At 41.1% G+C, this 20,028-nt stretch overlaps 66 non-coding genes across 66 annotated transcripts; all 66 read left to right on the top strand.

Annotated features, from left to right (window-relative positions):
• The first annotated feature begins 129 nt into the window (after positions 1-129).
• TRNAI-AAU (transfer RNA isoleucine (anticodon AAU)) lies at positions 130-203 on the top strand. The gene has a single exon. It is a non-coding gene; the product is annotated as a tRNA-Ile (tRNA).
• Positions 204-429: 226 nt separating this feature from the next.
• On the top strand, positions 430-503 carry TRNAI-AAU (transfer RNA isoleucine (anticodon AAU)). The gene has a single exon. It is a non-coding gene; the product is annotated as a tRNA-Ile (tRNA).
• A 223-nt stretch (positions 504-726) lies between these two features.
• Positions 727-800, top strand: TRNAF-AAA (transfer RNA phenylalanine (anticodon AAA)). The gene has a single exon. It is a non-coding gene; the product is annotated as a tRNA-Phe (tRNA).
• A 76-nt stretch (positions 801-876) lies between these two features.
• Positions 877-950, top strand: TRNAI-AAU (transfer RNA isoleucine (anticodon AAU)). The gene has a single exon. It is a non-coding gene; the product is annotated as a tRNA-Ile (tRNA).
• Positions 951-1,326: 376 nt separating this feature from the next.
• On the top strand, positions 1,327-1,400 carry TRNAI-AAU (transfer RNA isoleucine (anticodon AAU)). Its single transcript has one exon. It is a non-coding gene; the product is annotated as a tRNA-Ile (tRNA).
• Positions 1,401-1,624: 224 nt separating this feature from the next.
• On the top strand, positions 1,625-1,698 carry TRNAF-AAA (transfer RNA phenylalanine (anticodon AAA)). Its single transcript has one exon. It is a non-coding gene; the product is annotated as a tRNA-Phe (tRNA).
• Positions 1,699-1,774: 76 nt separating this feature from the next.
• On the top strand, positions 1,775-1,848 carry TRNAI-AAU (transfer RNA isoleucine (anticodon AAU)). Its single transcript has one exon. It is a non-coding gene; the product is annotated as a tRNA-Ile (tRNA).
• A 225-nt stretch (positions 1,849-2,073) lies between these two features.
• On the top strand, positions 2,074-2,147 carry TRNAI-AAU (transfer RNA isoleucine (anticodon AAU)). The gene has a single exon. It is a non-coding gene; the product is annotated as a tRNA-Ile (tRNA).
• A 77-nt stretch (positions 2,148-2,224) lies between these two features.
• TRNAF-AAA (transfer RNA phenylalanine (anticodon AAA)) lies at positions 2,225-2,298 on the top strand. The gene has a single exon. It is a non-coding gene; the product is annotated as a tRNA-Phe (tRNA).
• Positions 2,299-2,374: 76 nt separating this feature from the next.
• Positions 2,375-2,448, top strand: TRNAI-AAU (transfer RNA isoleucine (anticodon AAU)). The gene has a single exon. It is a non-coding gene; the product is annotated as a tRNA-Ile (tRNA).
• A 223-nt stretch (positions 2,449-2,671) lies between these two features.
• On the top strand, positions 2,672-2,745 carry TRNAI-AAU (transfer RNA isoleucine (anticodon AAU)). Its single transcript has one exon. It is a non-coding gene; the product is annotated as a tRNA-Ile (tRNA).
• Positions 2,746-2,970: 225 nt separating this feature from the next.
• TRNAI-UAU (transfer RNA isoleucine (anticodon UAU)) lies at positions 2,971-3,044 on the top strand. Its single transcript has one exon. It is a non-coding gene; the product is annotated as a tRNA-Ile (tRNA).
• A 77-nt stretch (positions 3,045-3,121) lies between these two features.
• TRNAT-AGU (transfer RNA threonine (anticodon AGU)) lies at positions 3,122-3,195 on the top strand. Its single transcript has one exon. It is a non-coding gene; the product is annotated as a tRNA-Thr (tRNA).
• Positions 3,196-3,271: 76 nt separating this feature from the next.
• TRNAI-AAU (transfer RNA isoleucine (anticodon AAU)) lies at positions 3,272-3,345 on the top strand. The gene has a single exon. It is a non-coding gene; the product is annotated as a tRNA-Ile (tRNA).
• Positions 3,346-4,022: 677 nt separating this feature from the next.
• On the top strand, positions 4,023-4,096 carry TRNAI-AAU (transfer RNA isoleucine (anticodon AAU)). Its single transcript has one exon. It is a non-coding gene; the product is annotated as a tRNA-Ile (tRNA).
• Positions 4,097-4,321: 225 nt separating this feature from the next.
• TRNAI-AAU (transfer RNA isoleucine (anticodon AAU)) lies at positions 4,322-4,395 on the top strand. Its single transcript has one exon. It is a non-coding gene; the product is annotated as a tRNA-Ile (tRNA).
• Positions 4,396-4,621: 226 nt separating this feature from the next.
• TRNAI-AAU (transfer RNA isoleucine (anticodon AAU)) lies at positions 4,622-4,695 on the top strand. The gene has a single exon. It is a non-coding gene; the product is annotated as a tRNA-Ile (tRNA).
• A 223-nt stretch (positions 4,696-4,918) lies between these two features.
• Positions 4,919-4,992, top strand: TRNAF-AAA (transfer RNA phenylalanine (anticodon AAA)). The gene has a single exon. It is a non-coding gene; the product is annotated as a tRNA-Phe (tRNA).
• A 76-nt stretch (positions 4,993-5,068) lies between these two features.
• On the top strand, positions 5,069-5,142 carry TRNAI-AAU (transfer RNA isoleucine (anticodon AAU)). The gene has a single exon. It is a non-coding gene; the product is annotated as a tRNA-Ile (tRNA).
• Positions 5,143-5,367: 225 nt separating this feature from the next.
• Positions 5,368-5,441, top strand: TRNAI-UAU (transfer RNA isoleucine (anticodon UAU)). The gene has a single exon. It is a non-coding gene; the product is annotated as a tRNA-Ile (tRNA).
• A 227-nt stretch (positions 5,442-5,668) lies between these two features.
• TRNAI-AAU (transfer RNA isoleucine (anticodon AAU)) lies at positions 5,669-5,742 on the top strand. The gene has a single exon. It is a non-coding gene; the product is annotated as a tRNA-Ile (tRNA).
• A 227-nt stretch (positions 5,743-5,969) lies between these two features.
• Positions 5,970-6,043, top strand: TRNAI-AAU (transfer RNA isoleucine (anticodon AAU)). The gene has a single exon. It is a non-coding gene; the product is annotated as a tRNA-Ile (tRNA).
• Positions 6,044-6,419: 376 nt separating this feature from the next.
• Positions 6,420-6,493, top strand: TRNAI-AAU (transfer RNA isoleucine (anticodon AAU)). Its single transcript has one exon. It is a non-coding gene; the product is annotated as a tRNA-Ile (tRNA).
• Positions 6,494-6,718: 225 nt separating this feature from the next.
• On the top strand, positions 6,719-6,791 carry TRNAI-AAU (transfer RNA isoleucine (anticodon AAU)). The gene has a single exon. It is a non-coding gene; the product is annotated as a tRNA-Ile (tRNA).
• A 225-nt stretch (positions 6,792-7,016) lies between these two features.
• On the top strand, positions 7,017-7,090 carry TRNAI-AAU (transfer RNA isoleucine (anticodon AAU)). The gene has a single exon. It is a non-coding gene; the product is annotated as a tRNA-Ile (tRNA).
• Positions 7,091-7,166: 76 nt separating this feature from the next.
• On the top strand, positions 7,167-7,240 carry TRNAI-AAU (transfer RNA isoleucine (anticodon AAU)). The gene has a single exon. It is a non-coding gene; the product is annotated as a tRNA-Ile (tRNA).
• A 76-nt stretch (positions 7,241-7,316) lies between these two features.
• TRNAI-AAU (transfer RNA isoleucine (anticodon AAU)) lies at positions 7,317-7,390 on the top strand. Its single transcript has one exon. It is a non-coding gene; the product is annotated as a tRNA-Ile (tRNA).
• A 224-nt stretch (positions 7,391-7,614) lies between these two features.
• TRNAI-AAU (transfer RNA isoleucine (anticodon AAU)) lies at positions 7,615-7,688 on the top strand. Its single transcript has one exon. It is a non-coding gene; the product is annotated as a tRNA-Ile (tRNA).
• Positions 7,689-8,064: 376 nt separating this feature from the next.
• TRNAI-AAU (transfer RNA isoleucine (anticodon AAU)) lies at positions 8,065-8,138 on the top strand. The gene has a single exon. It is a non-coding gene; the product is annotated as a tRNA-Ile (tRNA).
• Positions 8,139-8,363: 225 nt separating this feature from the next.
• TRNAI-AAU (transfer RNA isoleucine (anticodon AAU)) lies at positions 8,364-8,436 on the top strand. Its single transcript has one exon. It is a non-coding gene; the product is annotated as a tRNA-Ile (tRNA).
• A 225-nt stretch (positions 8,437-8,661) lies between these two features.
• TRNAI-AAU (transfer RNA isoleucine (anticodon AAU)) lies at positions 8,662-8,735 on the top strand. The gene has a single exon. It is a non-coding gene; the product is annotated as a tRNA-Ile (tRNA).
• A 76-nt stretch (positions 8,736-8,811) lies between these two features.
• TRNAI-AAU (transfer RNA isoleucine (anticodon AAU)) lies at positions 8,812-8,885 on the top strand. Its single transcript has one exon. It is a non-coding gene; the product is annotated as a tRNA-Ile (tRNA).
• A 76-nt stretch (positions 8,886-8,961) lies between these two features.
• TRNAI-AAU (transfer RNA isoleucine (anticodon AAU)) lies at positions 8,962-9,035 on the top strand. Its single transcript has one exon. It is a non-coding gene; the product is annotated as a tRNA-Ile (tRNA).
• Positions 9,036-9,259: 224 nt separating this feature from the next.
• On the top strand, positions 9,260-9,333 carry TRNAI-AAU (transfer RNA isoleucine (anticodon AAU)). The gene has a single exon. It is a non-coding gene; the product is annotated as a tRNA-Ile (tRNA).
• A 77-nt stretch (positions 9,334-9,410) lies between these two features.
• On the top strand, positions 9,411-9,484 carry TRNAI-AAU (transfer RNA isoleucine (anticodon AAU)). Its single transcript has one exon. It is a non-coding gene; the product is annotated as a tRNA-Ile (tRNA).
• A 76-nt stretch (positions 9,485-9,560) lies between these two features.
• Positions 9,561-9,634, top strand: TRNAI-AAU (transfer RNA isoleucine (anticodon AAU)). The gene has a single exon. It is a non-coding gene; the product is annotated as a tRNA-Ile (tRNA).
• Positions 9,635-9,711: 77 nt separating this feature from the next.
• Positions 9,712-9,785, top strand: TRNAI-AAU (transfer RNA isoleucine (anticodon AAU)). The gene has a single exon. It is a non-coding gene; the product is annotated as a tRNA-Ile (tRNA).
• Positions 9,786-9,859: 74 nt separating this feature from the next.
• TRNAI-AAU (transfer RNA isoleucine (anticodon AAU)) lies at positions 9,860-9,933 on the top strand. Its single transcript has one exon. It is a non-coding gene; the product is annotated as a tRNA-Ile (tRNA).
• A 225-nt stretch (positions 9,934-10,158) lies between these two features.
• Positions 10,159-10,232, top strand: TRNAF-AAA (transfer RNA phenylalanine (anticodon AAA)). The gene has a single exon. It is a non-coding gene; the product is annotated as a tRNA-Phe (tRNA).
• Positions 10,233-10,308: 76 nt separating this feature from the next.
• Positions 10,309-10,382, top strand: TRNAI-AAU (transfer RNA isoleucine (anticodon AAU)). Its single transcript has one exon. It is a non-coding gene; the product is annotated as a tRNA-Ile (tRNA).
• A 225-nt stretch (positions 10,383-10,607) lies between these two features.
• Positions 10,608-10,681, top strand: TRNAI-UAU (transfer RNA isoleucine (anticodon UAU)). Its single transcript has one exon. It is a non-coding gene; the product is annotated as a tRNA-Ile (tRNA).
• Positions 10,682-10,758: 77 nt separating this feature from the next.
• Positions 10,759-10,832, top strand: TRNAI-AAU (transfer RNA isoleucine (anticodon AAU)). The gene has a single exon. It is a non-coding gene; the product is annotated as a tRNA-Ile (tRNA).
• Positions 10,833-10,908: 76 nt separating this feature from the next.
• On the top strand, positions 10,909-10,982 carry TRNAI-AAU (transfer RNA isoleucine (anticodon AAU)). The gene has a single exon. It is a non-coding gene; the product is annotated as a tRNA-Ile (tRNA).
• A 677-nt stretch (positions 10,983-11,659) lies between these two features.
• On the top strand, positions 11,660-11,733 carry TRNAI-AAU (transfer RNA isoleucine (anticodon AAU)). The gene has a single exon. It is a non-coding gene; the product is annotated as a tRNA-Ile (tRNA).
• A 523-nt stretch (positions 11,734-12,256) lies between these two features.
• TRNAI-AAU (transfer RNA isoleucine (anticodon AAU)) lies at positions 12,257-12,330 on the top strand. The gene has a single exon. It is a non-coding gene; the product is annotated as a tRNA-Ile (tRNA).
• A 76-nt stretch (positions 12,331-12,406) lies between these two features.
• On the top strand, positions 12,407-12,480 carry TRNAI-AAU (transfer RNA isoleucine (anticodon AAU)). The gene has a single exon. It is a non-coding gene; the product is annotated as a tRNA-Ile (tRNA).
• A 76-nt stretch (positions 12,481-12,556) lies between these two features.
• Positions 12,557-12,630, top strand: TRNAI-AAU (transfer RNA isoleucine (anticodon AAU)). The gene has a single exon. It is a non-coding gene; the product is annotated as a tRNA-Ile (tRNA).
• Positions 12,631-12,854: 224 nt separating this feature from the next.
• TRNAI-AAU (transfer RNA isoleucine (anticodon AAU)) lies at positions 12,855-12,928 on the top strand. The gene has a single exon. It is a non-coding gene; the product is annotated as a tRNA-Ile (tRNA).
• Positions 12,929-13,005: 77 nt separating this feature from the next.
• Positions 13,006-13,079, top strand: TRNAI-AAU (transfer RNA isoleucine (anticodon AAU)). Its single transcript has one exon. It is a non-coding gene; the product is annotated as a tRNA-Ile (tRNA).
• A 76-nt stretch (positions 13,080-13,155) lies between these two features.
• On the top strand, positions 13,156-13,229 carry TRNAI-AAU (transfer RNA isoleucine (anticodon AAU)). The gene has a single exon. It is a non-coding gene; the product is annotated as a tRNA-Ile (tRNA).
• A 227-nt stretch (positions 13,230-13,456) lies between these two features.
• TRNAI-AAU (transfer RNA isoleucine (anticodon AAU)) lies at positions 13,457-13,530 on the top strand. The gene has a single exon. It is a non-coding gene; the product is annotated as a tRNA-Ile (tRNA).
• A 525-nt stretch (positions 13,531-14,055) lies between these two features.
• On the top strand, positions 14,056-14,129 carry TRNAI-AAU (transfer RNA isoleucine (anticodon AAU)). Its single transcript has one exon. It is a non-coding gene; the product is annotated as a tRNA-Ile (tRNA).
• Positions 14,130-14,357: 228 nt separating this feature from the next.
• TRNAI-AAU (transfer RNA isoleucine (anticodon AAU)) lies at positions 14,358-14,431 on the top strand. Its single transcript has one exon. It is a non-coding gene; the product is annotated as a tRNA-Ile (tRNA).
• A 377-nt stretch (positions 14,432-14,808) lies between these two features.
• TRNAI-AAU (transfer RNA isoleucine (anticodon AAU)) lies at positions 14,809-14,882 on the top strand. Its single transcript has one exon. It is a non-coding gene; the product is annotated as a tRNA-Ile (tRNA).
• Positions 14,883-15,107: 225 nt separating this feature from the next.
• TRNAI-AAU (transfer RNA isoleucine (anticodon AAU)) lies at positions 15,108-15,181 on the top strand. The gene has a single exon. It is a non-coding gene; the product is annotated as a tRNA-Ile (tRNA).
• Positions 15,182-15,407: 226 nt separating this feature from the next.
• TRNAI-AAU (transfer RNA isoleucine (anticodon AAU)) lies at positions 15,408-15,481 on the top strand. The gene has a single exon. It is a non-coding gene; the product is annotated as a tRNA-Ile (tRNA).
• Positions 15,482-16,154: 673 nt separating this feature from the next.
• Positions 16,155-16,228, top strand: TRNAI-AAU (transfer RNA isoleucine (anticodon AAU)). Its single transcript has one exon. It is a non-coding gene; the product is annotated as a tRNA-Ile (tRNA).
• A 75-nt stretch (positions 16,229-16,303) lies between these two features.
• On the top strand, positions 16,304-16,377 carry TRNAI-AAU (transfer RNA isoleucine (anticodon AAU)). Its single transcript has one exon. It is a non-coding gene; the product is annotated as a tRNA-Ile (tRNA).
• A 226-nt stretch (positions 16,378-16,603) lies between these two features.
• On the top strand, positions 16,604-16,677 carry TRNAI-UAU (transfer RNA isoleucine (anticodon UAU)). Its single transcript has one exon. It is a non-coding gene; the product is annotated as a tRNA-Ile (tRNA).
• Positions 16,678-17,200: 523 nt separating this feature from the next.
• TRNAI-AAU (transfer RNA isoleucine (anticodon AAU)) lies at positions 17,201-17,274 on the top strand. Its single transcript has one exon. It is a non-coding gene; the product is annotated as a tRNA-Ile (tRNA).
• Positions 17,275-17,351: 77 nt separating this feature from the next.
• TRNAI-AAU (transfer RNA isoleucine (anticodon AAU)) lies at positions 17,352-17,425 on the top strand. The gene has a single exon. It is a non-coding gene; the product is annotated as a tRNA-Ile (tRNA).
• A 225-nt stretch (positions 17,426-17,650) lies between these two features.
• TRNAI-AAU (transfer RNA isoleucine (anticodon AAU)) lies at positions 17,651-17,724 on the top strand. Its single transcript has one exon. It is a non-coding gene; the product is annotated as a tRNA-Ile (tRNA).
• Positions 17,725-18,248: 524 nt separating this feature from the next.
• Positions 18,249-18,322, top strand: TRNAI-UAU (transfer RNA isoleucine (anticodon UAU)). The gene has a single exon. It is a non-coding gene; the product is annotated as a tRNA-Ile (tRNA).
• Positions 18,323-18,398: 76 nt separating this feature from the next.
• Positions 18,399-18,472, top strand: TRNAI-AAU (transfer RNA isoleucine (anticodon AAU)). The gene has a single exon. It is a non-coding gene; the product is annotated as a tRNA-Ile (tRNA).
• Positions 18,473-18,846: 374 nt separating this feature from the next.
• TRNAI-UAU (transfer RNA isoleucine (anticodon UAU)) lies at positions 18,847-18,920 on the top strand. The gene has a single exon. It is a non-coding gene; the product is annotated as a tRNA-Ile (tRNA).
• Positions 18,921-19,442: 522 nt separating this feature from the next.
• On the top strand, positions 19,443-19,516 carry TRNAI-AAU (transfer RNA isoleucine (anticodon AAU)). The gene has a single exon. It is a non-coding gene; the product is annotated as a tRNA-Ile (tRNA).
• The last annotated feature ends 512 nt before the right edge of the window (positions 19,517-20,028 follow it).

Below are 20,028 nucleotides of genomic sequence, written 5' to 3'. Positions count from 1 at the left end.
AGAGCGTCGTGCTAATAACGCGAAGGTTGTAGGTTCGATCCCCCCATGGGCCAGATAGTAGCAGGAAATCTTTCCAAAAAAAATATTTTTTAGATTTCGTGAACTCATTATAAAAATTAGGGTGTCATCGGCCCAGTAGCTCAGTTGGTTAGAGCGTCGTGCTAATAACGCGAAGGTCGTGGGTTCGATCCCCCCATGGGCCAGATAAAAACAGGAAATCTTTCCAAAAAAAAATATTTTTTAGATTTCGTGAACTCATTATAAAAATTAAGGTGTCATCGGCCCATTAGCTCAGTTGGTTAGAGCGTCGTGCTAAAACGCGAAGGTCGTGCGTTCGATCCCCCCATGGGCCAGATAGTAACAGGAAATCTTTCCAAAAAAAATATTTTTTAGATTTCGTGAACTCATTATAAAAATTAGGGTGTCATCGGCCCATTAGCTCAGTTGGTTAGAGCGTCGTGCTAATAACGCGAAGGTCGTGGGTTCGATCCCCCCATGGGCCAGATAGTAACAGGAAATCTTTCATAAAAATATTTTTTAGATTTCGTGAACTCATTATAAAAATTAGGGTGCCATCGGCCCATTAGCTCAGTTGGTTAGAGCGTCGTGCTAATAACGCGAAGGTCGTGGTTTCGATCCCCCATGGGCCAGATAGTAACAGGAAATCTTTCCAAAAAAAATATTTTTTAGATTTCGTGAACTCATTATAAAAATTAGGGTGTCATCGGCCCATTAGCTCAAATGGTTAGAGCGTAGTGCTAAAAACGCGAAGGTCGTGGGTTCGATCCCCCCATGGGCCAGATAGTAACAGGAAATCTTTCCAAAAAAAATATTTTTTAGATTTCGTGAACTCATTATAAAAATTAGGGTGTCATCGGCCCATTAGCTCAGTTGGTTAGAGCGTCGTGCTAATAACGCGAAGGTCGTGGGTTCGATCCCCCCATGGGCCAGATAGTAACAGGAAATCTTTCAAAAAAAATATTTTTTAGATTTCGTGAACTCATTATAAAAATTATGGTATCATCGGCCCATTAGCTCAGTTGGTTAGAGCGTCGTGCTAATAACGCGAAGGTTGTAGGTTCGATCCCCCCATGGGCCAGATAGTAACAGGAAATCTTTCCAAAAAAAATATTTTTTAGATTTCGTGAACTCATTATAAAAATTAGGGTTTCATCGGCCCAGTAGCTCAGTTAATTAGAGCGTCGTGCTAATAACGCGAAGGTCGTGGGTTCGATCCCCCCATGGGCCAGATAGTAACAGGAAATCTTTCCAAAAAAAAATATTTTTTAGATTTCGTGAACTCATTATAAAAATTAGGGTGTTATCGGCCCATTAGCTCAGTTGGTTAGAGCGTCGTGCTAATAACGCGAAGGTCGTGGGGTCGAACCCCCCATGGGCCAGATAGTAACAGGAAATCTTTCCAAAAAAATATTTTTTAGATTTCGTGATTTCATTATAAAAATTAGGGTGTCATCGGCCCATTAGCTCAGTTAGTTAGAGCGTCGTGCTAATAACCAAAGGTCGTGGGTTCGATCCCCACATAGGCCAGATAGTAACAGGAAATCTTTACAAAAAAAATATTTTTTAGATTTCGTCAACTCATTATAAAAATTAGGGTGTCATCGGCCCATTAGCTCAAATGGTTAGAGCGTCGTGCTAAAAACGCGAAGGTCGTGGGTTCGATCCCCCCATGGGCCAGATAGTAACAGGAAATCTTTCCAAAAAAAATATTTTTTAGATTTCGTGAACTCATTATAAAAATTAGGGTGTCATCGGCCCATTAGCTCAGTTGGTTAGAGCGTCGTGCTAATAACGCGAAGGTCATGGGTTCGATCCCCCCATGGGCCAGATAGTAACAGGAAATCTTTCAAAAAAAATATTTTTTAGATTTCGTGAAATCATTATAAAAATTATGGTATCATCGGCTTATTAGCTCAGTTGGTTAGAGCGTCGTGCTAATAACGCGAAGGTTGTAGGTTCGATCCCCCCATGGGCCAGATAGTAGCAGGAAATCTTTCCAAAAAAAATATTTTTTAGATTTCGTGAACTCATTATAAAAATTAGGGTGTCATCGGCCCAGTAGCTCAGTTGGTTAGAGCGTCGTGCTAATAACGCGAAGGTCGTGGGTTCGATCCCCCCATGGGCCAGATAAAAACAGGAAATCTTTCCAAAAAAAAATATTTTTTAGATTTCGTGAACTCATTATAAAAATTAAGGTGTCATCGGCCCATTAGCTCAGTTGGTTAGAGCGTCGTGCTAAAAACGCGAAGGTCGTGGGTTCGATCCCCCCATGGGCCAGATAGTAACAGGAAATCTTTCCAAAAAAAATATTTTTTAGATTTCGTGAACTCATTATAAAAATTAGGGTGTCATCGGCCCATTAGCTCAGTTGGTTAGAGCGTCGTGCTAATAACGCGAAAGTCGTGGGTTCGATCCCCCCATGGGCCAGATAGTAACAGGAAATCTTTCATAAAAATATTTTTTAGATTTCGTGAACTCATTATAAAAATTAGGGTGCCATCGGCCCATTAGCTCAGTTGGTTAGAGCGTCGTGCTAATAACGCGAAGGTCGTGGTTTCGATCCCCCATGGGCCAGATAGTAACAGGAAATCTTTCCAAAAAAAATATTTTTTAGATTTCGTGAACTCATTATAAAAATTAGGGTGTCATCGGCCCATTAGCTCAGTTGGTTAGAGCGTCGTGCTAATAACGCGAAGGTCGTGGGTTCGATCCCCCCATGGGCCAGATAGTAACAGGAAATCTTTCAAAAAAAATATTTTTTAGATTTCGTGAACTCATTATAAAAATTATGGTGTCATCGGCCCATTAGCTCAGTTGGTTAGAGCGTCGTGCTAATAACGCGAAGGTTGTAGGTTCGATCCCCCCATGGGCCAGATAGTAACAGGAAATCTTTCCAAAAAAAATATTTTTTAGATTTCGTGAACTCATTATAAAAATTAGGGTTTCATCGGCCCAGTAGCTCAGTTGGTTAGAGCGTCGTGCTTATAACGCGAAGGTCGTGGGTTCGATCCCCCCATGGGCCTGATAGTAACAGGAAATCTTTCCAAAAAAAAATATTTTTTAGATTTCGTGAACTCATTATAAAAATTAAGGTGTCATCGGCCCATTAGCTCAGTTGGTTAGAGCTTCGTGCTAGTAACGCGAAGGTCGTGGGTTCGATCCCCCCATGGGCCAGATAGTAACAGGAAATCTTTCCAAAAAAAATATTTTTTAGATTTCGTGAACTCATTATAAAAATTAGGGTGTCATCGGCCCAGTAGCTCAGTTGGTTAGAGCGTCGTGCTAATAACGCGAAGGTCGTGGGTTCGATCCCCCCATGGGCCAGATAAAAACAGGATATCTTTCAAAAAAAAAATATTTTTTAGATTTCGTGAACTCATTATAAAAACTAAGGTGTCATCGGCCCATTAGCCCAGTTGGTTAGAGCTTCGTGCTAATAACGCCAAGGTCGTGGGTTCGATCCCCCCATGGGCCAGATAGTAACAGGAAATCTTTCCAAAAAAAATATTTTTTAGATTTCGTGAACTCATTATAAAAATTAGGGTGTCATCGGCCCATTAGCTCAGTTAGTTAGAGAGTCGTGCTAATAACGCGAAGGTCGTGGGTTCGATCCCCCCATGGGCCAGATAGTAACAGGAAATCTTTCCAAAAAAAAATATTTTTTAGATTTCGTGAACTCATTATAAAAACTAGGGTGTTATCGGCCCATTAGCTCAGTTGGTTAAAGCGTCGTGCTAATAACGCGAAGGTCGTGGGGTCGAACCCCCCATGGGCCAGATAGTAACAGGAAATCTTTCCAAAAAAATATTTTTTAGATTTCGTGAACTCATTATAAAAATTAGGGTGTCATCGGCCCATTAGCTCAAATGGTTAGAGCGTCGTTCTAAAAACGCGAAGGTCGTTGGTTCGATCCCCCTATGGGCCAGATAGTAACAGGAAATCTTTCCAAAAAAAATATTTTTTAGATTTCGTGAACTCATTATAAAAATTAGGGTGTCATCGGCCCATTAGCTCAGTTGGTTAGAGCGTCGTGCTAATAACGCGAAGGTCGTGGGTTCGATCCCCCCATGGGCCAGATAGTAACAGGAAATCTTTCAAAAAAAATATTTTTTAGATTTCGTGAACTCATTATAAAAATTATGGTATCATCGGCCCATTAGCTCAGTTGGTTAGAGCGTCGTGCTAATAACGCGAAGGTTGTAGGTTCGATCCCCCCATGGGCCAGATAGTAGCAGGAAATCTTTCCAAAAAAAATATTTTTTAGATTTCGTGAACTCATTATAAAAATTAGGGTGTCATCGGCCCAGTAGCTCAGTTGGTTAGAGCGTCGTGCTAATAACGCGAAGGTCGTGGGTTCGATCCCCCCATGGGCCAGATAAAAACAGGAAATCTTTCCAAAAAAAAATATTTTTTAGATTTCGTGAACTCATTATAAAAATTAAGGTGTCATCGGCCCATTAGCTCAGTTGGTTAGAGCGTCGTGCTAAAACGCGAAGGTCGTGCGTTCGATCCCCCCATGGGCCAGATAGTAACAGGAAATCTTTCCAAAAAAAATATTTTTTAGATTTCGTGAACTCATTATAAAAATTAGGGTGTCATCGGCCCATTAGCTCAGTTGGTTAGAGCGTCGTGCTAATAACGCGAAGGTCGTGGGTTCGATCCCCCCATGGGCCAGATAGTAACAGGAAATCTTTCATAAAAATATTTTTTAGATTTCGTGAACTCATTATAAAAATTAGGGTGCCATCGGCCCATTAGCTCAGTTGGTTAGAGCGTCGTGCTAATAACGCGAAGGTCGTGGTTTCGATCCCCCATGGGCCAGATAGTAACAGGAAATCTTTCCAAAAAAAATATTTTTTAGATTTCGTGAACTCATTATAAAAATTAGGGTGTCATCGGCCCATTAGCTCAAATGGTTAGAGCGTAGTGCTAAAAACGCGAAGGTCGTGGGTTCGATCCCCCCATGGGCCAGATAGTAACAGGAAATCTTTCCAAAAAAAATATTTTTTAGATTTCGTGAACTCATTATAAAAATTAGGGTGTCATCGGCCCATTAGCTCAGTTGGTTAGAGCGTCGTGCTAATAACGCGAAGGTCGTGGGTTCGATCCCCCCATGGGCCAGATAGTAACAGGAAATCTTTCAAAAAAAATATTTTTTAGATTTCGTGAACTCATTATAAAAATTATGGAATCATCGGCCCATTAGCTCAGTTGGTTAGAGCGTCGTGCTAATAACGCGAAGGTTGTAGGTTCGATCCCCCCATGGGCCAGATAGTAACAGGAAATCTTTCCAAAAAAAATATTTTTTAGATTTCGTGAACTCATTATAAAAATTAGGGTTTCATCGGCCCAGTAGCTCAGTTGGTTAGAGCGTCGTGCTTATAACGCGAAGGTCGTGGGTTCGATCCCCCCATGGGCCTGATAGTAACAGGAAATCTTTCCAAAAAAAAATATTTTTTAGATTTCGTGAACTCATTATAAAAATTAAGGTGTCATCGACCCATTAGCTCAGTTGGTTAGAGCTTCGTGCTAATAACGCGAAGGTCGTGGGTTCGATCCCCCCATGGGCCAGATAGTAACAGGAAATCTTTCCAAAAAAAATATTTTTTAGATTTCGTGAACTCATTATAAAAATTAGGGTGTCATCGGCCCAGTAGCTCAGTTGGTTAGAGCGTCGTGCTAATAACGCGAAGGTCGTGGGTTCGATCCCCCCATGGGCCAGATAAAAACAGGATATCTTTCCAAAAAAAAATATTTTTTAGATTTCGTGAACTCATTATAAAAACTAAGGTGTCATCGGCCCATTAGCTCAGTTGGTTAGAGCTTCGTGCTAATAACGCCAAGGTCGTGGGTTCGATCCCCCCATGGGCCAGATAGTAACAGGAAATCTTTCCAAAAAAAATATTTTTTAGATTTCGTGAACTCATTATAAAAATTAGGGTGTCATCGGCCCATTAGCTCAGTTAGTTAGAGCGTCGTGCTAATAACGCGAAGGTCGTGGGTTCGATCCCCCCATGGGCCAGATAGTAACAGGAAATCTTTCCAAAAAAAAATATTTTTTAGATTTCGTGAACTCATTATAAAAACTAGGGTGTTATCGGCCCATTAGCTCAGTTGGTTAAAGCGTCGTGCTAATAACGCGAAGGTCGTGGGGTCGAACCCCCCATGGGCCAGATAGTAACAGGAAATCTTTCCAAAAAAATATTTTTTAGATTTCGTGAACTCATTATAAAAATTAGGGTGTCATCGGCCCATTAGCTCAAATGGTTAGAGCGTCGTTCTAAAAACGCGAAGGTCGTTGGTTCGATCCCCCTATGGGCCAGATAGTAACAGGAAATCTTTCCAAAAAAAATATTTTTTAGATTTCGTGAACTCATTATAAAAATTAGGGTGTCATCGGCCCATTAACTCAGTTGGTTAGAGCGTCGTGCTAATAACGCGAAGGTCGTGGGTTCGATCCCCCCATGGGCCAGATAGTAACAGGAAATCTTTCAAAAAAAATATTTTTTAGATTTCGTGAACTCATTATAAAAATTATGGTATCATCGGCCCATTAGCTCAGTTGGTTAGAGCGTCGTGCTAATAACGCGAAGGTTGTAGGTTCGATCCCCCCATGGGCCAGATAGTAACAGGAAATCTTTCCAAAAAAAATATTTTTTAGATTTCGTGAACTCATTATAAAAATTAGGGTGTCATCGGCCCATTAGCTCAGTTGGTTAGAGCGTCGTGCTAATAACGCGAAGGTCGTGGGTTCGATCCCCCATGGGCCAGATAGTAACAGGAAAGCTTTCTAAAAAAATATTTTTTAGATTTCGTGAACTCATTATAAAAATTAGGGTGTCATCGGCCCCTTAGCTCAGTTGGTTAAAGCGTCGTGCTAATAACGCGAAGGTCGTGGGTTTGATCCCCCCATGGGCCAGATAGTAACAGGAAATCTTTCAAAAAAAACTAATTTTTAGATTTCGTCAACTCATTATAAAAATTCTGGTGTTATCGGCCCATTAGCTCAGTTGGTTAGAGCGTCGTGCTAATAACGCGAAGGTCGTGGGTTCGATCCCCCCATGGGCCAGATAGTAACAGGAAATCTTTCCAAAAAAAATATTTTTTAGATTTCGTGAACTCATTATAAAAATTAGGGTGTCATCGGCCCATTAGCTCAGTTGGTTAGAGCGTCGTGCTAATGACACGAAGGTCGTGGGTTCGATCCCCCCATGGGCCAGATAGTAACAGGAAATCTTTCCAAAAAAAATATTTTTTAGATTTCGTGAACTCATTATAAAAATTAGGTTGTCATCGGCCCAATAGCTCAGTTGGTTAGAGCGTCGTGCTAATAACGCGAAGGTCGTGGGTTCGATCCCCCCATGGGCCAGATAGTAACAGGAAATCTTTCCAAAAAAATATAATTTAGATATCGTGAAATCATTATAAAAATTAGGGTGTCATCGGCCTTTAGCTCAGTTGGTTAGAGCGTCGTGCTAATAACGCGAAGGTCGTGGGTTCGATCCCCCCATGGGCCAGATAGTAACAGGAAATCTTTCCAAAAAAAATATTTTTTAGATTTCGTGAACTCATTATAAAAATTAGGGTTTCATCGGCCCAGTAGCTCAGTTGGTTAGAGCGTCGTGCTAATAACGCGAAGGTCGTGGGTTCGATCCCCCCATGGGCCTGATAGTAACAGGAAATCTTTCCAAAAAAAAATATTTTTTAGATTTCGTGAACTCATTATAAAAACTAGGGTGTTATCGGCCCATTAGCTCAGTTGGTTAAAGCGTCGTGCTAATAACGCGAAGGTCGTGGGGTCGAACCCCCCATGGGCCAGATAGTAACAGGAAATCTTTCCAAAAAAATATTTTTTAGATTTCGTGAACTCATTATAAAAATTAGGGTGTCATCGGCCCATTAGCTCAAATGGTTAGAGCGTCGTTCTAAAAACGCGAAGGTCGTTGGTTCGATCCCCCTATGGGCCAGATAGTAACAGGAAATCTTTCCAAAAAAAATATTTTTTAGATTTCGTGAACTCATTATAAAAATTAGGGTGTCATCGGCCCATTAGCTCAGTTGGTTAGAGCGTCGTGCTAATAACGCGAAGGTCGTGGGTTCGATCCCCCCATGGGCCAGATAGTAACAGGAAATCTTTCAAAAAAAATATTTTTTAGATTTCGTGAACTCATTATAAAAATTATGGTATCATCGGCCCATTAGCTCAGTTGGTTAGAGCGTCGTGCTAATAACGCGAAGGTTGTAGGTTCGATCCCCCCATGGGCCAGATAGTAACAGGAAATCTTTCCAAAAAAAATATTTTTTAGATTTCGTGAACTCATTATAAAAATTAGGGTGTCATCGGCCCATTAGCTCAGTTGGTTAGAGCGTCGTGCTAATAACGCGAAGGTCGTGGGTTCGATCCCCCATGGGCCAGATAGTAACAGGAAAGCTTTCTAAAAAAATATTTTTTAGATTTCGTGAACTCATTATAAAAATTAGGGTGTCATCGGCCCCTTAGCTCAGTTGGTTAAAGCGTCGTGCTAATAACGCGAAGGTCGTGGGTTTGATCCCCCCATGGGCCAGATAGTAACAGGAAATCTTTCAAAAAAAACTAATTTTTAGATTTCGTCAACTCATTATAAAAATTCTGGTGTTATCGGCCCATTAGCTCAGTTGGTTAGAGCGTCGTGCTAATAACGCGAAGGTCGTGGGTTCGATCCCCCCATGGGCCAGATAGTAACAGGAAATCTTTCCAAAAAAAATATTTTTTAGATTTCGTGAACTCATTATAAAAATTAGGGTGTCATCGGCCCATTAGCTCAGTTGGTTAGAGCGTCGTGCTAATGACACGAAGGTCGTGGGTTCGATCCCCCCATGGGCCAGATAGTAACAGGAAATCTTTCCAAAAAAAATATTTTTTAGATTTCGTGAACTCATTATAAAAATTAGGTTGTCATCGGCCCAATAGCTCAGTTGGTTAGAGCGTCGTGCTAATAACGCGAAGGTCGTGGGTTCGATCCCCCCATGGGCCAGATAGTAACAGGAAATCTTTCCAAAAAAATATAATTTAGATATCGTGAAATCATTATAAAAATTAGGGTGTCATCGGCCTTTAGCTCAGTTGGTTAGAGCGTCGTGCTAATAACGCGAAGGTCGTGGGTTCGATCCCCCCATGGGCCAGATAGTAACAGGAAATCTTTCCAAAAAAAATATTTTTTAGATTTCGTGAACTCATTATAAAAATTAGGGTTTCATCGGCCCAGTAGCTCAGTTGGTTAGAGCGTCGTGCTAATAACGCGAAGGTCGTGGGTTCGATCCCCCCATGGGCCTGATAGTAACAGGAAATCTTTCCAAAAAAAAATATTTTTTAGATTTCGTGAACTCATTATAAAAATTAAGGTGTCATCGGCCCATTAGCTCAGTTGGTTAGAGCTTCGTGCTAATAACGCGAAGGTCGTGGGTTCGATCCCCCCATGGGCCAGATAGTAACAGGAAATCTTTCAAAAAAAAATATTTTTTAGATTTCGTGAACTCATTATAAAAATTAGGGTGTCATCGGCCCAGTAGCTCAGTTGGTTAGAGCGTCGTGCTAATAACGCGAAGGTCGTGGGTTCGATCCCCCCATGGGCCAGATAAAAACAGGATATTTTTCCAAAAAAAAATATTTTTTAGATTTCGTGAACTCATTATAAAAATTAAGGTGTCATCGGCCCATTAGCTCAGTTGGTTAGAGCGTCGTGCTAATAACGCGAAGGTCGTGGGTTCGATCCCCCCATGGGCCAGATAGTAACAGGAAATCTTTCATAAAAATATTTTTTAGATTTCGTGAACTCATTATAAAAATTAGGGTGCCATCGGCCCATTAGCTCAGTTGGTTAGAGCGTCGTGCTAATAACGCGAAGGTCGTGGGTTCGATCCCCCCATGGGCCGGATAGTAACAGGAAATCTTTCCAAAAAAAATATTTTTTAGATTACGTGAACTCATTATAAAAATTAGGGCGTCATCGGCCCATTAGCTCAGTTGGTTAGAGCGTCGTGCTAATAACGCTAAGGTCGTGGTTTCGATCCCCCATGGGCCAGATAGTAACAGGAAATCTTTCCAAAAAAAATATTTTTTAGATTTCGTGAACTCATTATAAAAATTAGGGTGTCATCGGCCCATTAGCTCAAATGGTTAGAGCGTAGTGCTAAAAACGCGAAGGTCGTGGGTTCGATCCCCCCATGGGCCAGATAGTAACAGGAAATCTTTCCAAAAAAAATATTTTTTAGATTTCGTGAACTCATTATAAAAATTAGGGTGTCATCGGCCCATTAGCTCAGTTGGTTAGAGCGTCGTGCTAATAACGCGAAGGTCGTGGGTTCGATCCCCCCATGGGCCAGATAGTAACAGGAAATCTTTCAAAAAAAATATTTTTTAGATTTCGTGAACTCATTATAAAAATTATGGTATCATCGGCCCATTAGCTCAGTTGGTTAGAGCGTCGTGCTAATAACGCTAAGGTTGTAGGTTCGATCCCCCCATGGGCCAGATAGTAACAGGAAATCTTTCCAAAAAAAATATTTTTTAGATTTCGTGAACTCATTATAAAAATTAGGGTTTCATCGGCCCAGTAGCTCAGTTGGTTAGAGCGTCGTGCTTATAACGCGAAGGTCGTGGGTTCGATCCCCCCATGGGCCTGATAGTAACAGGAAATCTTTCCAAAAAAAAATATTTTTTAGATTTCGTGAACTCATTATAAAAATTAAGGTGTCATCGGCCCATTAGCTCAGTTGGTTAGAGCTTCGTGCTAATAACGCGAAGGTCGTGGGTTCGATCCCCCCATGGGCCAGATAGTAACAGGAAATCTTTCCAAAAAAAATATTTTTTAGATTTCGTGAACTCATTATAAAAATTAGGGTGTCATCGGCCCAGTAGCTCAGTTGGTTAGAGCGTCGTGCTAATAACGCGAAGGTCGTGGGTTCGATCCCCCCATGGGCCAGATAAAAACAGGATATCTTTCCAAAAAAAAATATTTTTTAGATTTCGTGAACTCATTATAAAAACTAAGGTGTCATCGGCCCATTAGCTCAGTTGGTTAGAGCTTCGTGCTAATAACGCCAAGGTCGTGGGTTCGATCCCCCCATGGGCCAGATAGTAACAGGAAATCTTTCCAAAAAAAATATTTTTTAGATTTCGTGAACTCATTATAAAAATTAGGGTGTCATCGGCCCATTAGCTCAGTTAATTAGAGCGTCGTGCTAATAACGCGAAGGTCGTGGGTTCGATCCCCCCATGGGCCAGATAGTAACAGGAAATCTTTCCAAAAAAATATATTTTTTAGATTTCGTGAACTCATTATAAAAACTAGGGTGTTATCGGCCCATTAGCTCAGTTGGTTAAAGCGTCGTGCTAATAACGCGAAGGTCGTGGGGTCGAACCCCCCATGGGCCAGATAGTAACAGGAAATCTTTCCAAAAAAATATTTTTTAGATTTCGTGAACTCATTATAAAAATTAGGGTGTCATCGGCCCATTAGCTCAAATGGTTAGAGCGTCGTTCTAAAAACGCGAAGGTCGTTGGTTCGATCCCCCTATGGGCCAGATAGTAACAGGAAATCTTTCCAAAAAAAATATTTTTTAGATTTCGTGAACTCATTATAAAAATTAGGGTGTCATCGGCCCATTAGCTCAGTTGGTTAGAGCGTCGTGCTAATAACGCGAAGGTCGTGGGTTCGATCCCCCCATGGGCCAGATAGTAACAGAAAATCTTTCAAAAAAAATATTTTTTAGATTTCGTGAACTCATTATAAAAATTATGGTATCATCGGCCCATTAGCTCAGTTGGTTAGAGCGTCGTGCTAATAACGCGAAGGTTGTAGGTTCGATCCCCCCATGGGCCAGATAGTAACAGGAAATCTTTCCAAAAAAAATATTTTTTAGATTTCGTGAACTCATTATAAAAATTAGGGTGTCATCGGCCCATTAGCTCAGTTGGTTAGAGCGTCGTGCAAATAACGCGAAGGTCGTGGGTTCGATCCCCCATGGGCCAGATAGTAACAGGAAAGCTTTCTAAAAAAATATTTTTTAGATTTCGTGAACTCATTATAAAAATTAGGGTGTCATCGGCCCCTTAGCTCAGTTGGTTAAAGCGTCGTGCTAATAACGCGAAGGTCGTGGGTTTGATCCCCCCATGGGCCAGATAGTAACAGGAAATCTTTCAAAAAAAACTAATTTTTAGATTTCGTGAACTCATTATAAAAATTCTGGTGTTATCGGCCCATTAGCTCAGTTGGTTAGAGCGTCGTGCTAATAACGCGAAGGTCGTGGGTTCGATCCCCCCATGGGCCAGATAGTAACAGGAAATCTTTCCAAAAAAAATATTTTTTAGATTTCGTGAACTCATTATAAAAATTAGGGTGTCATCGGCCCATTAGCTCAGTTGGTTAGAGCGTCGTGCTAATGACACGAAGGTCGTGGGTTCGATCCCCCCATGGGCCAGATAGTAACAGGAAATCTTTCCAAAAAAAATATTTTTTAGATTTCGTGAACTCATTATAAAAATTAGGTTGTCATCGGCCCAATAGCTCAGTTGGTTAGAGCGTCGTGCTAATAACGCGAAGGTCGTGGGTTCGATCCCCCCATGGGCCAGATAGTAACAGGAAATCTTTCCAAAAAAATATAATTTAGATATCGTGAACTCATTATAAAAATTAGGGTGTCATCGGCCTTTAGCTCAGTTGGTTAGAGCGTCGTGCTAATAACGCGAAGGTCGTGGGTTCGATCCCCCCATGGGCCAGATAGTAACAGGAAATCTTTCCAAAAAAAATATTTTTTAGATTTCGTGAACTCATTATAAAAATTAGGGTTTCATCGGCCCAGTAGCTCAGTTGGTTAGAGCGTCGTGCTAATAACGCGAAGGTCGTGGGTTCGATCCCCCCATGGGCCTGATAGTAACAGGAAATCTTTCCAAAAAAAAATATTTTTTAGATTTCGTGAACTCATTATAAAAATTAAGGTGTCATCGGCCCATTAGCTCAGTTGGTTAGAGCTTCGTGCTAATAACGCGAAGGTCGTGGGTTCGATCCCCCCATGGGCCAGATAGTAACAGGAAATCTTTCAAAAAAAAATATTTTTTAGATTTCGTGAACTCATTATAAAAATTAGGGTGTCATCGGCCCAGTAGCTCAGTTGGTTAGAGCGTCGTGCTAATAACGCGAAGGTCGTGGGTTCGATCCCCCCATGGGCCAGATAAAAACAGGATATCTTTCCAAAAAAAAATATTTTTTAGATTTCGTGAACTCATTATAAAAATTAAGGTGTCATCGGCCCATTAGCTCAGTTGGTTAGAGCTTCGTGCTAATAACGCCAAGGTCGTGGGTTCGATCCCCCCATGGGCCAGATAGTAACAGGAAATCTTTCCAAAAAAAATATTCTTTAGATTTCGTGAACTCATTATAAAAATTAGGGTGTCATCGGCCCATTAGCTCAGTTAGTTAGAGCGTCGTGCTAATAACGCGAAGGTCGTGGGTTCGATCCCCCCATGGGCCAGATAGTAAAGGGAAATCTTTACAAAAAAAATATTTTTTAGATTTCGTGAACTCATTATAAAAATTAGGGTGTCATCGGCCCATTAGCTCAGTTGGTTAGTGCGACGTGCTAATTTCGCGAAGGTCGTGGGTTCGATCCCCCCATGGGCCAGATAGTAACAGGAAATCTTTCCAAAAAAAATATTTTTTAGATTTCGTGAACTCATTATAAAAATTAAGGTGTCATCGGCCCATTAGCTCAGTTGGTTAGAGCCTCGTGCTAATAACGCGAAGGTCATGGGTTCGATCACCCCATGGGCCAAATAGTAACAGGAAATCTTTCCAAAAAAAATATTTTTTTGATTTCGTGAACTCATTATAAAAATTAGGGTGTCATCGGCCCATTAGCTCAGTTGGTTAGAGCGTCGTGCTAATAACGCGAAGTTCGTGGGTTCGATCCCCCCATGTTCCAGATAGTAACAGGAAATCTTTCCAAAAAAATATTTTTTAGATTTCGTGAACTCATTATAAAAATTTAGGGTGCCATGGCCCATTAGCTCAGTTGGTTAGAGCGTCGTGCTAATAACGCGAAGGTCGTGGGTTCGATCCCCCCATGGGCCAGATAAAAACAGGATATCTTTCCAAAAAAAAATATTTTTTAGATTTCGTGAACTCATTATAAAAATTAAGGTGTCATCGGCCCATTAGCTCAGTTGGTTAGAGCTTCGTGCTAATAACGCCAAGGTCGTGGGTTCGATCCCCCCATGGGCCAGATAGTAACAGGAAATCTTTCCAAAAAAAAATATTTTTTAAATTTCGTGAACTCATTATAAAAATTTAGGGTGCCATGGCCCATTAGCTCAGTTGGTTAGAGCGTCGTGCTAATAACGCGAAGGTCGTGGGTTCGATCCCCCCATGGGCCAGATAAAAACAGGATATCTTTCCAAAAAAAAATATTTTTTAGATTTCGTGAACTCATTATAAAAATTAAGGTGTCATCGGCCCATTAGCTCAGTTGGTTAGAGCTTCGTGCTAATAACGCCAAGGTCGTGGGTTCGATCCCCCCATGGGCCAGATAGTAACAGGAAATCTTTCCAAAAAAATATTTTTTAGATTTCGTGAACTCATTATAAAAATTAGGGTGGCATCGGCCCATTAGCTCAGATGGTTAGAGCGTCGTGCTAATAACGCGAAGGTCGTGGGTTTGATCCCCCCATGGGCCAGATAGTAACAGGAAATCTTTCCAAAAAAAAATATTTTTTAGATTTCGTGAACTCATTATAAAAATTAGGGTGGCATCGGCCCATTAGCTCAGATGGTTAGAGCGTCGTGCTAATAACGCGAAGGTCGTGGGTTCGATCCCCCCATGGGCCAGATAGTAACAGGAAATCTTTCCAAAAGAAATATTTTTTAGATTTCGTGAACTCATTATAAAAATTAGGGTGTGATCGGCAGATTAACTCAGTTGGTTAGAACGTCGTGCTAATAACGCGAAGGTCGTGGGTTCGATCCCCCCATGGGCCAGATAGTTACAGGAAATCTTTCCAAAAAAATATTTTTTAGATTTCGTGAACTCATTATAAAAACTAGGGTGTTATCGGCCCATTAGCTCAGTTAGTTAGAGCGTCGTGCTAATAACGCGAAGGTCGTGGGTTCGATCCCCCCATGGGCCAGATAGTAACAGGAAATCTTTCCAAAAAAAAATATTTTTTAGATTTCGTGAACTCATTATAAAAATTAGGGTGTCATCGGCCCATAAGCTCAGTTGGTTAGAGCGTCGTGCTAATAACGCGAACGTCGTGGGTTCGATCCCCCCATGGGCCAGATAGTAATAGGAAATCTCTCAAAAAAAATATTTTTTATATTTCGTGAACTCATTATAAAAATTAGGGTGTCATCGGCCCATTAGCTCAGTTGGTTAGAGCGTCGTGCTAATAACGCGAAGGTCGTGGGTTCGATCCCCCCATGGGCCAGATAGTAACAGGAAATATTTCCAAAACAAATATTTTTTAGATTTCGTGAACTCATTATAAAAATTAAGGTGTCATCGGCCCATTAGCTCAGTTGGTTAGAGCGTAGTGCTAATAACGCGAAGGTCGTGGGTTCGATCACCCCATGGGCCAAATAGTAACAGGAAATCTTTCCATAAAAAATATTTTTTTGATTTCGTGAACTCATTATAAAAATTAGGGTAACATCGGCCCATTAGCTCAGTTGGTTAGAGCGTCGTGCTAATAACGCGAAGTTCGTGGGTTCGATCCCCCCATGTTCCAGATAGTAACAGGAAATCTTTCCAAAAAAATATTTTTTAGATTTCGTGAACTCATTATAAAAATTAGGGTGCCATGGCCCATTAGCTCAGATGGTTAGAGCGTCGTGCTAATAACGCGAAGGTCGTGGGTTCGATCACCCCATGGGCCAAATAGTAACAGGAAATCTTTCCAAAAAAAATATTTTTTTGATTTCGTGAACTCATTATAAAAATTAGGGTGTCATCGGCCCACTAGCTCAGTTGGTTAGAGCGTCGTGCTAATAACGCGAAGTTCGTGGGTTCGATCCCCCCATGTTCCAGATAGTAACAGGAAATCTTTCCAAAAAAATATTTTTTAGATTTCGTGAACTCATTATAAAAATTTAGGGTGCCATGGCCCATTAGCTCAGTTGGTTAGAGCGTCGTGCTAATAACGCGAAGGTCGTGGGTTCGATCCCCCCATGGGCCAGATAGTTACAGGAAATCTTTCCAAAAAAATATTTTTTAGATTTCGTGAACTCATTATAAAAACTAGGGTGTTATCGGCCCATTAGCTCAGTTGGTTAGAGCGTCGTGCTAATAACGCGAAGGTCGTGGGTTCGATCCCCCCATGGGCCAGATAGTAACAGGAAATCTTTCCAAAAAAAAATATTTTTTAGATTTAGTGAACTCATTATAAAAATTAGGGTGTCATCGGCCCATAAGCTCAGTTGGTTAGAGCGTCGTGCTAATAACGCGAACGTCGTGGGTTCGATCCCCCCATGGGCCAGATAGTAATAGGAAATCTCTCAAAAAAAATATTTTTTATATTTCGTGAACTCATTATAAAAATTAGGGTGTCATCGGCCCATTAGCTCAGTTGGTTAGAGCGTCGTGCTTATAACGCGAAGGTCGTGGGTTCGATCCCCCCATGGGCCAGATAGTAACGGGAAATCTTTACAAAAAAAATATTTTTTAGATTTCGTGAACTCATTATAAAAATTAGGATAACATCGGCCCATTAGCTCAGTTGGTTAGAGCGTCGTGCTAATAACGCGAAGTTCGTGGGTTCGATCCCCCCATGTTCCAGATAGTAACAGGAAATCTTTCCAAAAAAATATTTTTTAGATTTCGTGAACTCATTATAAAAATTAGGGTGCCATGGCCCATTAGCTCAGATGGTTAGAGCGTCGTGCTAATAACGCGAAGGTCGTGGGTTCGATCACCCCACGGGCCAAATAGTAACAGGAAATCTTTCCAAAAAAAATATTTTTTTGATTTCGTGAACTCATTATAAAAATTAGGGTGTCATCGGCCCATTAGCTCAGTTGGTTAGAGCGTCGTGCTAATAACGCGAAGTTCGTGGGTTCGATCCCCCCATGTTCCAGATAGTAACAGGAAATCTTTCCAAAAAAATATTTTTTAGATTTCGTGAACTCATTATAAAAATTTAGGGTGCCATGGCCCATTAGCTCAGTTGGTTAGAGCGTCGTGCTAATAACGCGAAGGTCGTGGGTTCGATCCCCCCATGGGCCAGATAGTAACAGGAAATCTTTCAAAAAAAAAATATTTTTTAGATTTCGTGAACTCATTATAAAAATTAGGGTGGCATCGGCCCATTAGCTCAGATGGTTAGAGCGTCGTGCTAATAACGCGAAGGTCGTGGGTTCGATCCCCCCATGGGCCAGATAGTAACAGGAAATCTTTCCAAAAGAAATATTTTTTAGATTTCGTGAACTCATTATAAAAATTAGGGTGTGATCGGCAGATTAACTCAGTTGGTTAGAACGTCGTGCTAATTTCGCGAAGGTCGTGGGTTCGATCCCCCCATGGGCCAGATAGTTACAGGAAATCTTTCCAAAAAAATATTTTTTAGATTTCGTGAACTCATTATAAAAACTAGGGTGTTATCGGCCCATTAGCTCAGTTGGTTAGAGCGTCGTGCTAATAACGCGAAGGTCGTGGGTTCGATCCCCCCATGGGCCAGATAGTAACAGGAAATCTTTCCAAAAAAAAATATTTTTTAGATTTAGTGAACTCATTATAAAAATTAGGGTGTCATCGGCCCATAAGCTCAGTTGGTTAGAGCGTCGTGCTAATAACGCGAACGTCGTGGGTTCGATCCCCCCATGGGCCAGATAGTAATAGGAAATCTCTCAAAAAAAATATTTTTTATATTTCGTGAACTCATTATAAAAATTAAGGTGTCGTCGACCCATTAGCTCAGTTGGTTAGAGCGTAGTGCTAATAACGCGAAGGTCGTGGTTTCGATCACCCCATGGGCCAAATAGTAACAGGAAATCTTTCCAAAAAAAATATTTTTTTGATTTCGTGAACTCATTATAAAAATTAGGGTGTCATCGGCCCATTAGCTCAGTTGGTTAGAGCGTCGTGCTAATAACGCGAAGTTCGTGGGTTCGATCCCCCCATGTTCCAGATAGTAACAGGAAATCTTTCCAAAAAAATATTTTTTAGATTTCGTGAACTCATTATAAAAATTAGGGTGCCCTGGCCCATTAGCTCAGATGGTTAGAGCGTCGTGCTTATAACGCGAAGGTCGTGGGTTCGATCCCCCCATGGGCCAGATAGTAACAGGAAATCTTTCCAAAAAAAATATTTTTTAGATTTCGTGAACTCATTATAAAAATTAGGGTGTCATCGGCCCATTAGCTCAGTTGGTTAGAGCGTCGTGCTAATAACGCGAAGGTCGTGGGTTCGATCCCCCCATGGGCCAGATAGTAACAGGAAATATTTCCAAAACAAATATTTTTTAGATTTCGTGAACTCATTATAAAAATTAAGGTGTCATCGACCCATTAGCTCAGTTGGTTAGAGCGTAGTGCTAATAACGCGAAGGTCGTGGGTTCGATCACCCCATGGGCCAAATAGTAACAGGGAATCTTTCCAAAAAAAATATTTTTTTGATTTCGTGAACTCATTATTAAAATTAGGGTGTCATCGGCCCATTAGCTCAGTTGGTTAGAGCGTCGTGCTAATAACGCGAAGTTCGTGGGTTCGATCCCCCCATGTTCCAGATAGTAACAGGAAATCTTTCCAAAAAAATATTTTTTAGATTTCGTGAACTCATTATAAAAATTAGGGTGCCCTGGCCCATTAGCTCAGATGGTTAGAGCGTCGTGCTTATAACGCGAAGGTCGTGGGTTCGATCCCCCCATGGGCCAGATAGTAACAGGAAATCTTTCCAAAAGAAATATTTTTTAGATTTCGTGAACTCATTATAAAAATTAGGGTGTGATCGGCACATTAACTCAGTTGGTTAGAGCGTCGTGCTAATTTCGCGAAGGTCGTGGGTTCGATCCCCCCATGGGCCAGATAGTTACAGGAAATCCTTCCAAAAATTTTTTTTTAGATTTCGTGAACTCATTATAAAAATTAGGGTGTTATCGGCCCATTAGCTCAGTTGGTTAGAGCGTCGTGCTAATAACGCGAAGGTCGTGGGGTCGATCCCCCCATGGGGCAGGTAGTAACAGGAAATCTTTCCAAAAAAATATTTTTTAGATTTCGTGAACTCATTATAAAACTTAGGGTGTCATCGGCCCATTAGCTCAGTTAGTTAGAGCGTCGTGCTTATGACGCGTAGGTCGTGGGTTTGATCCCCCCATAGGCCAGATAGTAACAGGAAATCTTTCCAAAAAAATATTTTTTAGATTTCGTGAACTCATTATAAAAATTAGGGTGTCGTCGGCCCATTAGCTCAGTTGGTTAGAGTGTCGTGCTAATAACGCGAAGGTCGTGGGTTCGATCCCCCCATGGGCCAGATAGTAACGGGAAATCTTTACAAAAAAAATATTTTTTAGATTTCGTGAACTCATTATAAAAATTAGGGTGTCATCGGCACATAAGCTCAGTTGGTTAGAGCGACGTGCTAATAACGCGAAGGTCGTTGGTTCGATCCCCCCCATGGGCCAGATAGTAACAGGAAATCTTACCCAAAAAAATATTTTTTAGATTTCGTGAACTCATTATAAAAATTAGGGTGTCATCGGCACATTAGCTCAGTTGGTTAGTGCGACGTGCTAATAACGCGAAGGTCGTGGGTTCGATCCCCCCCCATAGCCCAGATAGTAACAGGAAGTCTTTCCAAAAAAAATATTTTTTAGATTTCGTGAACTCGTTATAACAATTAGGGTGTCATCGGCCCATTAGCTCAGTTCGTTAGAGCGTCGTGCTAATTTCGCGAAGGTCGTGGGTTCGATCCCCCCATGGGCCAGATAGTAACAGGAAATCTTTCCAAAAAAAATATTTTTTAGATTTCGTGAACTCATTATA

Source organism: Leiobunum rupestre, chromosome 1 (assembly GCF_980474605.1).
Source record: "Leiobunum rupestre chromosome 1, qqLeiRupe1.1.hap1, whole genome shotgun sequence".
Taxonomy (NCBI): Eukaryota; Metazoa; Arthropoda; class Arachnida; order Opiliones; family Sclerosomatidae; genus Leiobunum; species Leiobunum rupestre.
Note: the sequence above shows the minus strand (reverse complement) of the source record. Positions and strands in the feature narration are given on the sequence as shown.